Source organism: Biomphalaria glabrata, unplaced genomic scaffold, assembly GCF_947242115.1.
Source record: "Biomphalaria glabrata unplaced genomic scaffold, xgBioGlab47.1 scaffold_20, whole genome shotgun sequence".
In the NCBI taxonomy this organism is placed as follows: domain Eukaryota; kingdom Metazoa; phylum Mollusca; class Gastropoda; family Planorbidae; genus Biomphalaria; species Biomphalaria glabrata.
The window spans coordinates 372,874-385,648 of NW_026602928.1; the positions used below are offsets into that span (position 1 = coordinate 372,874).

The 12,775-nt window shown below is 35.5% G+C and overlaps 1 pseudogene; it reads left to right on the forward strand.

Moving 5' to 3' along the window:
• LOC129924128 (dynein axonemal heavy chain 6-like) overlaps positions 1-12,775 on the forward strand; it is a 57,436-nt pseudogene that overhangs the window by 29,845 nt on the left and 14,816 nt on the right.

Sequence of the window (12,775 nt, forward strand, 5' to 3'; positions counted from 1 at the left end):
CAGTGGCATCTCATTGTTATATATACACTGATGACAAAGTGTGGCGACAGTGTAATCGATTCTTGAAAACTGATGTACCTGGCATGATAACAACAGCCAAAGAACAATGGGGAGAGTCTTGCAATGTGGACCACTTTTTTTTACCCTTTATATATTTAGAGGGTAGCATTCTTAATATACTGGCTCGCCATGATATAAAATGTTAAATAATTTTAAAAGATTCAGAATGGCTCATACTGGAAACCCTCTTTGACTGCAATTTTGAAATCATTAAAACTAATTCCACCTTGGACTGACAAGCTGTGAAGAGACTATAAAGTTGTTTTAAATAGGCATAAATGTAAAAGTATTCAATTTTGTCATTGCAAATATCATTTAAAGAATTCACCTATCCCTTAGCCTGTTTAACTGTTGGGACACCACGCATGATCTGTCGACTGTTTTTCTCCATTCCTCTCTGTTTTTTTTTTTTTTTTGCCTTTAATAGAATCTCTTTCAATGACTGGTCATCCATTCTTTTATGTTGTCTTCCTATCTCTTTCTGTGCTGCCTCTTCTATTTCCTGGTTCTGTTCCCAGCAGAAAGTTTTTTGCGAGCCCTGAAGACCTTGTGGTCATAAACGAATATGGTCATAAAGTTTTAGTTTTCTGTTATTGACAGTGGTTAGCAGGTCATCTCTGGGCCCAATTGTCATTGTGATTCAGTATCTAATCTTTTGTTTATGTTTCAGTCTTTGTATGTGATAATTAGGATCATTCTATAGCATATATCTATGGCCAGGATCCTCCTCTATAGTTCTGCAGTTCAAGCATATAAGAATGTGGCCATGACCAAAGTCTGATTTAAGTGTGGAGGGCTATACCTTTGTCTTTCTAAATTGCTATGAGTTAACCAAGTGCTCCTGTGAACTGGCCAGTAGTTCAGTTTTGGTTTCTTTATCTGAAACAATAGCTCTTAGGTATTTAAATTTACTGACACTTGTCAACTTTCTTTAAGTCTCCAATACTAATGTCTGTTGGCTACTAGAGTCATAATTAGTGTTTTTTCAACATTGATTTGCATACCCTATGCTGTGGAAGTCTTGTCTTTGAGCAACTAGTAAGCTAGTCCCTGCCAGACCATCTATGTATTCAGCAAAGCACAAGTTAGTAATTTTTCTTCCTTTAATGCTTACAGTACCTTTGTAACCTTTAATGTTGAAAGCTTTCTTAAAATCTATTAAGACTTGACAGAGTATCCTGAAGCTTAGTATTTTTTTCTGTTGTGCTGTGACCTTGTCTAAAACCTGCTTGTCCTTCTAAAATTTTTTTCATCTATTGGTTTTAGATGGTATAATATAATTTTTAACAGGACTTTGCTGGGATGGCTTATGAGGCATGGTAGTTTTGACAGAGTTGCAAATAGCCTTTTTTTAGCAGGGTGATGATGAGTGATTGAAACCAGGGCTTGGGCCAGTCTCTTGACTGCCAGATCCTGTTGCAAATCTTAAAAAGTGTCTTTATTATCTTTACTCCTCCAGCCTTGTAGAAACTTACCCCCAAAAAAGTATATATGTGTGTGTGTTAATGTCATTAAATGATGGAATAGATTTTGATAAGAGAATAAATAGGCTTTGTAATACAAAAGTTCAGATGATCAATTTAATTCAGATATATTCACTCAGCAAGAGTTCCAAGTAGCACTTTTAATATTTAACAGTCTTAAAGATATTTTGAGTGTTTATTTCACTTAAGAAATTTGGTTTGAAATGATAGTCCTGTTTCTGAATCTATTCTGAAGTGAAAGTTGGCAACCAGAAGTTATATTATCAGAATTAGAGAATTTAGTGCTGCCAAGAAGGTACAGGTGTGGCAATGGAGATATATAGGCTTTCACAAAATAATCTATCTTCAAACCAGAGAAGCCATTACTGACAATCAGCAAAGTGGACATATTTAATCCTGTGTTCAAGATTCCATGAAATAATCTTTCAAATTCTCTTTTAGTCAATTTTGAAAGAAAAAAGCTGATACACCGCTACACAGCTTTGTGCACTGACTCAAAAATTTTTTTCTGTTACAGGATGTAACCCTTGCTGCTGCCTGTTCGCCTCCTGGTGGTGGTAGAAATCCTGTGTCACCAAGGTTATTTCGACATTTTTCCATGTTCACCATCCCATCCCCAACTGAAATGAGCCTAAAACAGATGTTTTTAGTAAGTACAGAGTTGTTTTTTTATTGAAACTTTTCTTTAGTACAATATTTTGTTTTTGTTTTTATGTGTTTATGATGTTCCTTCAAAATTAAAAGATTATTACGTTGTAGCCCAAACCTCCCTCAGGTAGTCGGAGGATGGTGACTGTGTTTGAACTAGGAACCATTCAGACAATAGTCCAGAGCTCCTACCGTATCATCATTTTAACAAGGGCCTCACTTAAATACGTTATAATTTAATTTTTAATGGTATTGATATTTTATACTTAAAATATTAATATTGTAAAAAATGTTTTACTTATTTCGGATGTTCCTTCAGAGTTGTAGATAATTACTTCCTAGTCCAAAAACCTCCCGCAGGACGACGGGGGATGGGAGCGGGCAGGGTTTGAACCCGGGACCATCGATAAGTCCGGACGACAGTCCAGCGTGTAAACCGCACGACCAGGCAGCCATTCCGTATTGAGTGTAATATATATTTTCAGTTAAAAAATAGTGATTGTAAATTGTATTGACTGCATTCTCAAATGTCAGGGTAAACTGCCTGGTCATTTAGTATTTGTGAATGTTGTCATGTTGGTCACTCCTGTCAGGTCTGAACTAGGATGTTCTAATCTTCAATTCAGATAGAATGTCTGTCCTATAACACACATTGAAATAAATTACAATTTATTGAAATATAAAATGTTTTCAACTACTTGTGGAAAAAAAAAGATAATTAGATAAAATATAACTTTTTTGACTAGTAAATTAAAATACATTTGGTAAAGACTTTGTTGGCCTCTTTCAGTCATTGAACAAAGTATTTACTTAATAATAAAAACATTGTTTAGGTTATTGGGCCTATTATGTTTGACTTCACTTTTACTTCCAGGCAATCATCAATGGGTTTTTACTAGACTTCTCTCGCAATGCCCGTACATTAGCTGAACCAATAGTCAACTCAGCTGTTGAACTCTATTTTAGAATGAGCTCAGACCTACTTCCTACTCCTGCCAAATCTCACTATGTTTTCAATCTGAGAGACCTGTCCAAAGTAGTCCAAGGTCAGCATTCTACTTTATAAATTGTCTGCTACTAAGCATTTAAACAACCAAATGTTATGAAATTTGCACCTTTTCAATATCCCATATTATAATAATTACTGTTGATATAATTATAATTAATTACAAGATGATATGAATATAGCTTTAAAATACCACTGAAAATATTGTTCAACTAGTACTATGAATCAGTAACTATGAAAAGAAAACAAAGCTTTAGAATGTCTAAGTGAAAGAATTGTTGTTTGAAAATTATTATCACCTCAAAGCTCGAGAGTGCCCATAAGGCCTAGAATGCAGACTAGTTCTGATTACAAATATTGTAAACTAACATTATTGAGAAACAGCTCTTCAATGAAGAAGTTGATAAATTCAATTTCATATCAAACAACTTTAAATAGTTCCACAATAAAAGCACAGATTTTTTAACTAGAGCTACATTAATTTACAGTAACAAAAGCAGGGAGTTAATTAAACAAATGTTTTTTAAATAAACTACAAAGTCTCACAACAATGGTTTAGACTTTCTGAAATTTTTTTTTTTAATAGTATTTTTAGATTGATATTTTCATAGCATGAAATTATAGAAAAAATTCTATTTCTTCTTTCACTTTTACTCTTTTTTTTTTTTATAACAAACCATTTCCTTGTAATTTTATTTCTAGAATTTCAATTTTATTTTCTGTTAGTATTTTCAAATTTGTAATGACATTTTATTGTTTTGTAGGTATATTGCAGGCTGATGCAGGAATCTTCCGTGAAAAAATTCAAATTGTTCGTCTATTTATTCACGAGACTCAAAGAGTGTTCCATGATCGACTGATTAACAATGAAGACAAGCTTTTCTTCCACAAACTTATGGCAGAAATTGTGTACAAAACATTCAATGAGGTTATGTTTAAACTACTATTATCATTATTTTTAATTTATTTAATTATTGTTTCCAATCTAATCAGTAATGTTAATTTGAAATAAATACAATCATCAATAGAAGTAATAGCATCAATAGAGGCAAATTAATCTTTATTAATAACTCTTTAAAATGTGAACATTTAGGTCAATGCTCTTAAATTGGTGTAAGAAGTGCAAACTGTCTTGTTCCTATTCATATTACAATGTGAAATTCAGTCAGATTGATGAATGTTTGTATAGAAGTTTATTCCATTGTTGATGAGCTTGTCATTGTGTTGTAGTTCTAGTAAGCATTTAGCTTACTTGATACAAAACTCTGAATAAATTTTGAAAATGTTTCAACACCTACAACCAACACACATTCTGTCTCTCATCTCCTACTTCTTTCATCAGCTGCTAAGCTTCTTTTCTCAACTCATCTTTAGAAATCTGACTTTAGCAGCAACAGTTCTCTGTCAATACAAACATGAGCATACACTCCATAACATACATGTTTAATAGTTTTTAGTTAGCTCAGTGCAATGGAATCTATATTTCATTTAAAGGGGGGGGGGGGGGGAGAGGATCTGTGAAGAGTGGTGGAAAAGCTTAAACTGCTGTGCTATCCATCAAAGGGGCTCAAATTCCCGACTAAGAGCTGAGTTGTGTTTTCTGGGTTCCTGAAGGCAGCACAGAAATTTTCTCCCAGATAGCACAAATAAAGAGATTGGGCCATAGTGCACTACCATAAGCATGAATAATGAAGCTACAAACCAGCCTAAATCTCACTCATTCTCCTGACCTGAACTGAGATTGTCAAGATTTTACTACCCTATTTATTTGACCATCATTTTATCACTTGGCCATCCCATCTAAAATACAAATGTCAATTTTTTTTAATTTTTAAAATTAACTCTAAACATCTGACCCTCATCAAAAATCAATGCCAGTAAAGAATTCTTTTAATTATTTTCAGAACTTTGATCCACATTCATTTATCAAAGATCCTTTACTGTTTGGTAATTTCATGAAGATGGGATGCCCACCAGAAGAGAAATTTTATGAGGAGATATCTGACATGAACAAACTTCAACATGTTTTAGGGGAGGTAACAAACTGCTATTTAATGATTTCTAAAATTTATATTTTGTAATGAAAATTTCATATAAAAATATCAAAATAAAACGATAAAGTTCTAGACATTTGGAAACTTAGTTTTATACTTCAAATAATTAGATAGGTATAATGTTTTTAACCATTTCAAAAGTTATCATCAAGCACTTCATAGTCTAACCTCTATATTTTATTAAATCAACTAAATTAAAATATATAGAACTCTACAAAGCTTTTAATACTTACTTACGTAGAAATTCCTTCTGTTTGAGACAGTATCTAGATGACCTTAACCTTACATCACCTAAAGAAATGCGTCTTGTTTCCTTTATGGATGCAATGGAACATATTACTCGACTAGTCAGGATGATTCAACAAGAAAGAGGCAATGCCTTATTGGTTGGAGTGGGTGGAACAGGAAAACAGTCATTAACAAGGTTCAATATATAAATATCTATAATATTTTTACCAGATTGTTGAGTTAAAATAATAATTTTTTTACAGTTTTAAAAGAACATTTATATATACTAGTAGATAAAAACACACCTAAGTATGTGATTATTATTTTTTTGTGTGCAGATTGTCTGCCCACATGTGTAACTATCGCTGCTTCCAGATTGAGCTCTTTTGAGGCTATGACTATTCTTCATTCCACGATGACCTGAAAAAATTGTATGATACAGCAGGCATTCAAAATAAAGCCACAATTTTTTTATTTACTGATACACAGGTTGGCAAAAGAGTTTATATATATATATATATATATATATATATATATATAGAGAGAGAGAGAGAGAGAGAGATACATATGTATGTATGGGAATATCTGTGTGATCATATGTGTTTGTCAAACTGTATGTATGTGAATATCTGTGTGATCATGTGTGTTTGTCAAACTGTATGTATGTGAATATCTGTGTGATCATGTGTGTTTGTCAAACTGTATGTATGTGAATATCTGTGTGATCATGTGTGTTTGTCAAACTGTATGTATGTGAATATCTGTGTGATCATGTGTGTTTGTCAAACTGTATGTATGTGAATATCTGTGTGATCATGTGTGTTTGTCAAACTGTATGTATGTGAATATCTGTGTGATCATGTGTGTTTGTCAAACTAATGTGATACATATTAATATTTGAAAAATCTAGTACTGGTACTATACTATATGGCTTCTTCTATTTGAAAGACAATGGATAAGCCTGGATGTGTCATTGGTTTTAGTTTCTTCTTGAGTCTGGGCAGAATCTGGTGTTATTAAACAAGCCAATTCTTAAGTGTCAATGTTTGCCACAGTTAGTGTATATGAATGCACCTGTTAAAGGGCTATGTGACAGGACAGCTTTCTTTATCATCTTTTTGTCTCTAGCTGCTTCATTCCTTTTGTTCTCAATGAGGTTTGTACCAGTATGCACAGTCTATCTTTATGCTGACCAATCTTGGGTGATGTTTGTACCAGTATGCACAGTCTACCTTCATGCTGTTCAATCTTGGGTGATGTTTGTACCAGTATGCACAGTCTACCTTCATGCTGTTCAATCTTGGGTGATGTTTGTACCAGTATGCACAGTCTACCTTCATGCTGTTCAATCTTGGGTGATGTTTGTACCAGTATGCACAGTCTACCTTCATGCTGTTCAATCTTGGGTGATGTTTGTACCAGTATGCACAGTCTACCTTCATGCTGTTCAATCTTGGGTGATGTTTGTACCAGTATGCACAGTCTACCTTCACACTGTCCAATCTTGGGTGATGTTTGTACCAGTGTGCAGTCTACCTTCATGCTGTCCAATCTTGGGTGATGTTTGTAACAGTGTGCACAGTCTACCTTCATGCTGACCAATCTTGGGTGATGTTTGTACCAGTATGCACAGTCTACCTTCACCCTGTCCAATCTTGGGTGATGTTTGTACCAGTATGCACAGTCTATCTTTATGCTGACCAATCTTGAGTGATGTTTGTACCAGTATGCACAGTCTACCTTCATGCTGTTCAATCTTGGGTGATGTTTGTACCAGTATGCACAGTCTACCTTCACACTGTCCAATCTTGGGTGATGTTTGTACCAGTGTGCAGTCTACCTTCATGCTGTCCAATCTTGGGTGATGTTTGTACCAGTATGCACAGTCTACCTTCATGCTGTTCAATATTGGGTGATGTTTGTACCAGTATGCACAGTCTACCTTCATGCTGTTCAATCTTGGGTGATGTTTGTACCAGTATGCACAGTCTACCTTCACACTGTCCAATCTTGGGTGATGTTTGTAACAGTGTGCACAGTCTACCTTCACACTGTCCAATCTTGGGGGATGTTTGTAACAGTGTGCACAGTCTACCTTCATGCTGACCAATCTTGGGTGATGTTTGTACCAGTATGCACAGTCTACCTTCATGCTGTCCAATCTTGGGTGATGTTTGTACCAGTGTGCACAGTCTACCTTCATGCTGACCAATCTTGGGTGATGTTTGTACCAGTATGCACAGTCTATCTTTATGCTGACCAATCTTGAGTGATGTTTGTACCAGTATGCACAGTCTACCTTCATGCTGTTCAATCTTGGGTGATGTTTGTACCAGTATGCACAGTCTATCTTCATGCTGTTCATTCTTGGGTGATGTTTGTACCAGTATGCACAGTCTACCTTCATGCTGTTCAATCTTGGGTGATGTTTGTACCAGTATGCACAGTCTACCTTCATGCTGTTCAATATTGGGTGATGTTTGTACCAGTATGCACAGTCTACCTTCACCCTGTCCAATCTTGGGTGATGTTTGTACCAGTGTGCACATTCTACCTTCATGCTGTTCAATCTTGGGTGATGTTTGTACCAGTGTGCACAGTCTACCTTCACCCTGTCCAATCTTGGGTGATGTTTGTACCAGTATGTCCAATCTTGGCTGATTCTTCTCCCACATACTTTCATTGAAGCCTGTGATCATCAAATCTTGCTTGGTTAGTCTTGGGCATCCCTTGGGTAAGACTCCATAATCTTGGCATAGTGGTTGGGCTTAGGAAACTTCCATTTGGCATGCAAGTGACATGTCCAAGCCAACTTAGTCTTTTTCTGTGTCATAATATTATAGATATTGTGGGTATTGGCTAGTTTCAAAACTTCCTGATGGGAGACACAAACCCTGCAGGAAAAGGACATTATGTGTCACAGGCAGTGCAAGGGTAAACTGTTTAATCTATCCTCGTGATGTATGCATGTTGACCAGCTCTCACTACCATTAAGAAGAGTTCACACTGTGCAGCTTTTTTGGTCGCTGTGGTCAGTTTGGTATTTTCCCAGACATAATTAGAGAGTCTTGCTACTGCTGCAGAAGCTTTTTCTTGTGCAAGACTTGAGTCTTGGCGAGACTTATTGTAAGTCTGAACCCTTGACATGCAACTGCCAGAGCATTTACTAGTTTTTGTCATCTTTCTTGTGAATGATAGTTGTGCACCTTATTGTCACTGAACAGCAGTCCCTGATCAGGATATGCAATTTCTTCATTTTGATGATAAGTCAAGACAGGTTTAAAAGCCATTGGATCTACTGTAGATAAAAGTAGATTGGTGTAAAATGTCTATTTGATCAGTTTCATAGTCATAAATATTTGATATTTAAATTACCTAAAAATTTTATATTGCATACACAAATATTCATTTTATGCCTGTACTGAGATCATTAAAGATAACAAACATTTTTAAAATCATTAGATCTATATGAAAACTTGATTTTTAAAATCCTGTTTAGAACTATGCATAAAGTAATTTTAATTAATTAGTCCATATTATTATTTCTTATTAAATATTTAGTGTTTATGCTTTTTCTTTTTTTTTCAATTAGCAACAATAGAATCTACATTTTAACTAGTTTTAGAAATTGTTTTTTCTTGCAATGCAACCCTTCTCCCATCCTCTTGGAATTTTTTCCAAAACAAAGCAATCCATTATCTTGAAGCCTTTCTCAGTACAATTACCTTTGACTATCTGTGTCTTGCCTTTACGGGTGTCCACTTAATTTGTTTAGATAACATTACTTTACAAGTAGGTCACAATGATGCAGATTGAAATCCCCTCTAAATATCGCCACAACAAAATAACATCCACAAAACTTGTCTTACAAAAGATGGTGGTCAAATGCCTTGTCATCAATGTTTTCCTTGCACTAATTTCAATATAATTGACCATAAACATCAATAATCATACATGTGCACCACTGCTCAATAGTTTTTTAATGTGCTAGCTATACTACAACATAAAGACAGAAAAAATATGTGAGTTTTGTCATCTTACAGATTGTGGTAGAAGAATTTCTAGAAGATATTAACAACATGCTGAACTCTGGAGAGGTTCCAAACTTGTTTGAACCTGACGAGTATGAGAGGTTGATAATAGGCTGCAGACCAGGTGCTAAAGAGGCAGGAATTCCTGAAGGAAATAGAGATGCTATTTATGACTATTGTATCCATTGTGTCAGGTACAGTTGACATTATTGTTTTAACTGTCAGGCACTTTTGACCTTACTATGTTTCATGTATAAATGACTCTAGACCTAACTGTATCCAGTGTGTCAGGTATGTTTGAACTTTTAACTTGTACCTGGTCATTTTCTTTATCCATTTTTCACATTCATTTGACTTCTCAATGTTCCCTTATAACAGGTTCATTTGGCTTATTGTATTCACTGTCAGGTACATGTAGCTTTTGTTTGCATTCAGTGTGTCAGATAAGTATCCAACATATCATGGCTAATGAAACCAAAAATTGTTCAATCCTTTACCTTTGGAAACTGCCTTGTTCATTTGAATGTGTGGGTGTAGGATATCTAGCACCTGTTCATAGAAAGTCATTAATTCATTGTCATCATGTTCAGAGAATTGTGCTTGAATTGTGTCACTTGACTGGTGTGTAGCATTACATACATATGGTCATCTTCACCTTACCCTGTCATTTAGTCTGTCTGACTGTTGGGGCACCATAAACATCATGTTCAGAGAATTGTGCTTGTCACTTGACTGGTGTGTAGCATTACATACATATGGTCATCTTCACCTTACCCTGTCATTCAGTCTGTCTGACTGTTGGGGCACCATAAACATCTGTTGACAGTTTTTCTCCATTTCTTTCTATCAGGATTAGAGTTTCTTCCGTAGACAGCCCCATCCATTCCTTAATGTTGTCCTCCCTATCCTCTCCATTTACACCACCTTCTTTATTTCCCTGGTACTGTTACCTGCAGACAAGTTCTTGCGAGCCCTGAGAATCTCACTGTACAGTCTTAACTTGTGTTTTTTAACAGTGTCATCATGGGGCTTGGTTACCATTGTAAATTGTAATCCTGTTTTGGATTTCCAAGTTTGAAAATATAATCTTTATATGTGATACAAGTTAACAACTTGTGCATGCATAGGTAAATATATATTTGACGAATGAACAGTCACAGTAAAAGTTAAAAGTTTGGATGGCTGCCTGGTCGTGTGGTTTGCGTGCTGGACTGTCGTTCGGATTTATCGACGGTCGAGGGTTCAAACCCTGCCCGCTCCCATCCCCCGTCATCCTGCGGGAGGTTTGGACTAGGAAGTAAACTATCTTCAACTCTGAAGGAACATCCGAAACATGTAAAACATTATTTTACAAAATAAAAAAAAAGAAGACAAGATTATTAGAAGGCACTCAAGAATGAACTATTAGTCGCAGATTCGTTGAGAGCAATTAAAGTGGATTAAGAATATAGACATCATGTTGTGATAGAGTCACACTGTTACCCCTTAGATCTTCATTTGGGCATTCTTAAAAAGAAAACAAAAGCTAAGATTACACAAGTGTTAAGGTCTAAAATTAATGTGCATAACTAAATTAACAAGGAATATCTGTAGACTGATAAGATAAAAAAATTATTTCGATGGTTATGAAGAAAACTTTTCAGAGAAATAAATTCTTTAAGACTCTGTACTGTCGTAATATTTTAATCCAGACATAATACATTTTTAAAATATTATTTTCTGTAAAGCATCCCTTTAAATTTAATGGCACTTTATCGGTCTGTATTTTTTCCAGAAATGATCTGCACATAGTATTGTGCATGTCTCCGGTGGGCTCTGCCTTTCGATCACGATGCCGGATGTTTCCATCTTTGGTCAACTGTTGCACCATAGACTGGTTCATTGAATGGCCGAAAGAAGCTCTTTTAGGAGTGGCACAGTCTTTCTTCAAAACCGTATCTTTAGGATGTTCAGATGAAATCAAAGTAAGTCTTACACTAAATTATTATTTTATTGAGCATTAGAAGGAAAATGTGATTCTCAAATATCTATGATCATTAACATCCATTCAAGTCTTCAATTGAAAAACTTGACTTGCATTTTTCTAGAAAGTACCACTTAAAAAATATGAAGCAAACTAATCATCAAACAAATAATGTTTACTATTTAAGTAAACAAACAAAACTCAATAGTTAAAATTGTTCTTAAAAAAATATTAATATTGACACTTAATACAAATAGACATACAAGAAATGTTTAATTTAGAGCAAAACAAATTTGAATATTTTGCAGCAAAATATTTTGTCAACAAGTTAAAATTAAGTGTAGCATCTGAACCATTACAACAAGAAAGTTCTTGTTCATTTTACATTGGTGTTTTTTCAAAAGGACTTGATTACATAGGTTTGACATTGCTATTTTATTGTCCTCTTTCTGAACTTGTGATCTATGGAGGCAGATGAATAAAACTTGTGTTGCCTGGTCAAGTAGTATTCACTCCAGACAGACTGTCATCTCGATGGTCCTGGGTTCAAACTCTGCCCACTGGCTTCCCCTGTCAACCTGAAGGAGGTGGGGGCTAGGAAATAAGGATATTATATTCTGAAGTAACATCTGAAACATGTTAAACAAACAAAGCTTATCTGTTTCTATAACCAAAGGTTAACTAGGGTGTCACGTGGTCAGCACAATGCCAACTGCCTTTTCTTTACCTATCATATATCAGGTACCCATTAGAGTTGGGTGCACTCAGGGGCTTCCAAAAAATCATATATCAGGTACCCATTAGAGTTGGGTGCACTCAGGGGCTTCCAAAAATCATATATCAGGTACCCATTAGAGATGGGTGCACTCATGGACCTCCAAAAATCATATATCAGGTACCCATTAGAGTTGGGTGCACTCATGGGCCTCCAAAAATCATATATCAGGTACCCATTAGAGATGGGTGCACTCATGGACCTCCAAAAATCTTATATCAGGTACCCATTAGAGTTGGGTGCACTCAGGGGCCTCCAAAAAAATCACATATCAGGTACCCATTAGAGTTGGGTGCTCTCAGGGGCCTCCAAAAAATCATATATCAGGTACCCATTAGAGTTGGATGCTCTCAGGGACCTCCAAAAAATCTCAAAATTAAAACTCCAAGTCTTCACTGATTTTCAACTTGAATCCCTCTCATCAGTTTAAAGCCAAGTGCTTTACCACTTGACTTGGATGGCTGCCTGGTCGTGCGGTTTGCGCGCTGGACTGTCGTTCGGATTTGTCGAGGGTTCAAATCCTGCC